General features: G+C 43.6%; 1 pseudogene; it reads right to left on the bottom strand.

Moving 5' to 3' along the window:
- Positions 1-3,479: 3,479 nt before the first annotated feature.
- On the bottom strand, positions 3,480-3,573 carry LOC123939534 (annotated as a pseudogene).
- Positions 3,574-4,103: the final 530 nt, after the last annotated feature.

The raw sequence follows: 4,103 nt of genomic DNA, 5'->3' as shown, positions 1-4,103 counted from the left end.
TGCTGTATGATTCCAACAACATGACATTCTGGAAGAGGCCGGACTTTGAAGACAGTGAAAAGATCAGAGGTTGTCAGGGTGGGGGAAGGGATGACAGGTGGAGCACAGAGGATTTCTAGGACAGCGAAACTACTCTGCATGATACTGTAACGATGGGTACACGTTATTACGCATTTGTCAAAACCCATACAGGGTACAACACCAAGAGTGACCACTAATGTCAACCGTGGACTTCAGTTATCATGATGTATTATTATAATATTATTATTTCATTATAATCATTTGTATTTGTCATTTAAATGTTCATCTATTTTAGTTATTCAATTTAAATGCTGTTTACATTTTGCTCTATTTGAATCCTTACTGTGTTATTAATATCTCCAGCTCTTACAAATGCACCATGCTAACGGAAGATGTTAGTAATAGGGAAAGCGCGTCCGGGGAGAGAAAGGTAGATGGGAACTCTACTGTCCACTCAATTTCGGATGCTCTGACTTTCACGGGGCTGTGCTCCAGTGCTCTCCTGTTAAAAGACGCCCAGGAAAGTGGACGGTGACTCTGTGAGCTCTTCAGAGAGCCCTCGTGCTGGATGGACTTCTCAAAGGCAGGTGTGTAGACCCCAAACAGGGGCCAACTTCCCAGCAGTCGATTTCAGGACAAGCATGCCACCCGTTTGCACAGCTAGTCCCTTCTGCAAACCAGACACTGTGGAGGGAGAGTTAAGGACAGGTGCGACGAGCCCGCCCCATGTGGCCGCAGCTAGCTCAGGGGGCACTTTGGGGCACGTTGTTAAAAGGTGCCCTTCTTCTCATCTACCTGTCAGAAAACGGTCACAAGGTGCTGACTGTTTCAGAACAAGACACATCCATGTGCTAGAAAACTCTTCAGAGAAATACAAACCTGTACTATTCACACCCCTGAGGGCGTCTCCTAAATGTGGCACCTGACACAGCCACCACCCATCAGCTCCTGGCCCCTCCCTCCTGGTGACTGGCTCCCTGGACGACAGACCAGGGCCCTGAGGAGCCCCCTCCTCCACGCTCACACACCCCAGCTTAGGAGCCAGAGACATTTCAGATAATGGGCAGAACTCCTTTGTGCAGCCTGGTCAGGCGCCCTTTGTTTCTCAGATTAATACCAAACAAATGAGCTGTTGTTCCGCATTTGTATGTATTTCAATCAGTTAATTGGACTCAGTTCTGCCTGACTGGGAAGGTTTTCTGTCTTGAGCTCCTTGAAGAGTGAAGTGTTGGGTCACAGTCCTAAATCTTCAGGGGACAGACTCCCCACACATCTCCCTCCAGTACTGAGTGGCAACGTAAATCTTGAGAACATCCAATGCCTGTATCTTACAGACTTTTTTTTTCTATTATAAATAACAGTTTAGTTCAGGACAAGAGATACTATTCAAAGAAATATGAATAACAGCCTCTGCTGGGAGCTTCATTGTGCTGGGACTAGTCCAGTGGGAAATGCAAAATTACCAAATGAACACCAAGAAAGAGAAGGGGAAACAAGTTGCCCACTTAAATAAATAAAAAGGAGCATGATGTTGCTTTCACTTTTCTTAGAAAACATGTCTTACGATAGCCTCCAGTTGTTTCCTTTCCACTAGAAAATGCCCACTCTGCTCTGCAAGGAGGAACAGTCAACATTTCCTCCTAGTCTGGCCTCCCTCTGGGCGCCTCATTTTCTATTTATTTATTTATTTATTTATTTATTTATTTAATTTATTTTCAGCGTAACAGTATTCATTGTTTTTGTACCACACCCAGTGCTCCATGCAGTACGTGCCCTCCCTATTACCCACCACCTGGTTCCCAACCTCCCACCCCCTGTCCCTTCAAAACCCTCAGGTTGTTTTTCAGAGTCCATAGTCTCTCATGGTTCATCTCCTCTTCCAATTCCCCTCAACTCCCTTCTCCTCTCCATCTCCCCATGTCCTCCATGTTCTTTGTTATGCTCCACAAATAAGTGAAACCATATGATACTTGACTCTCTCTGCTTGACTTATTTCGCTTAGCATAATCTCTTCCAGTCCCGTCCATGTTGCTACAAAAGTTGGGTGTTCATCCTTTCTGATGGAGGCATAATACTCCATTGTGTATATGGACCACATCTTCCTTATCCATTCGTCCGTTGAAGGGCATCTTGGTTCTTTCCACAGTTTGGTGACCGTGGCTATTGCTGCAATAAACATTGGGGTACAGATGGCCCTTCTTTTCACTACATCTGTATCTTTGGGGTAAATACCCAGCAGTGCAATTGCAGGGTCATAGGGAAGCTCTATTTTTAATTTCTTGAGGAATCTCCACACTGTTCTCCAAAGTGGCTGCACCAACTTGCATTCCCACCAACAGTGTAAGAGGGTTCCCCTTTCTCCCCATCCTCTCCAACACACGTTGTTTCCTGTCTTGCTGATTTTGGCCATTCTAACTGGTGTCAGGTGGTATCTCAATATGGCTTTAATTTGAATCTCCCTGATGGCTAGTGATGATGAGCATTTTTTCATGTGTCTGATAGCCATTTGTATGCTCTTGGATCAGAAGAATAAACATTGTTAAAATGTCAATATTGCCTAGAGCAATCTATACTTTTAATGCCATTCTGATCAAAATTCCACCGGTATTTTTCAAAGAGCTGGAGCAAATAATCCTAAAATTTGTATGGAATCAGAAGAGACCCCGAATTGCTAAGGAAATGTTGAAAAACAAAAACAAAACTGGCGGCATCACGTTACACGATTTCAAGCTTTACTACAAAGCTGTGATCACCAAGACACCACGGTACTGGCATAAAAACAGACACATAGACCAGTGGAACAGAGTAGAGAGCCCAGATATGGACCCTCAACTCTATGGTCAAATAATCTTCGACAAAACAGGAAAAAATATACAATGGAAAAAAGACAGTCTCTTCAATAAATGGTGCTGGGAAAACTTGACAGCGATATGTAGAAGAATGAAACTCGACCATTCTCTTACACCGTACACAAAGATAAACTCGAAATGGATAAAAGACCTCAATGTGAGACAGGAATCCATCAGAATCCTAGAGGAGAACATAGGCAGTAACCTCTTCGATATCAGCCACAGCAACTTCTTTCAAGATATGTCTTCAAAGGCAAAGGAAACAAAAGTGAGAATGAACTTTTGGGACTTCATCAAGATCAAAAGCTTCTGCACAGCAAAGGAAATAGTCAACAAAACAAAAAGGCAACCCACGGAATAGGAGAAGATACTTGCAAATGACAGTACAGACAAAAGGTTGATATCCAGGATCGACAAAGAACTCCTCAAACTCAACACACATAAAACAGATAATCATATCAAAAAATGGGCAGAAGATATGAACAGACACTTCTCCAATGAAGACATACAAATGGCTTCTTGTTTTCTTGACAAACACTCAGCACGTGCGTGTGTCGGGCTTGGGTTCTACGGAGATGTATACAGGACAGTTCTTTCTTCCTTTGTTTTTTTAACGTGGAGCGCTTCATGAATTTCTGTGTCATCCTTGCTCATCTTCTCTGTAGCATTCCTGTTTTAGTACATGTGTTGCCAAAGGGAGCACTACCGAGCAGCTCTTCCCCTCAAGGCACTCCTTACCTGCTAGTTCTACAGACAATAAAATAATTTTTAATTGAAGTGGCAGGTGCAAATTATGCACAAGACACAGTGTCAATGGAGGAGAAATGCCTGATTCTGCAGAGACACCAGGTGACATTTCAGACCGGTCTTTGTACCAGAAATCTAATTATTGTCAACCATTTAATTACCTTTCTGGACCAGGATGAAATTAAACATCCCTTTGTACCTGAATGGGGCCATAAAACTAATTCTGACTGATGGAATGTGGGCAGATGTGATGTACAAAGCATCCAGGTTGGCCCATAAAGTCTTGGACACCTGATTTTTCCTCTCTTCTCCTATGGCAAGTTGGAGCCCCATGTTGGAAACAGCAGCATCCCAAGATGGAAGGCACTGGATGACTGAGTCATTGTCTGAAGGAGGGTGCCCTACCTGGAAAATCCCCAGTAGATGTGGGGAAGGTGGCAAATGAATGTATTTTGTGGAGCCACTGGAATTGTGGGTTGTTTGCAA

The sequence above is a fragment of the Meles meles genome, chromosome 3 (genome assembly GCF_922984935.1).
Source record: "Meles meles chromosome 3, mMelMel3.1 paternal haplotype, whole genome shotgun sequence".
Lineage (NCBI taxonomy): Eukaryota > Metazoa > Chordata > Mammalia > Carnivora > Mustelidae > Meles > Meles meles.
This window is presented reverse-complemented; position numbering and strand designations above follow the sequence as displayed.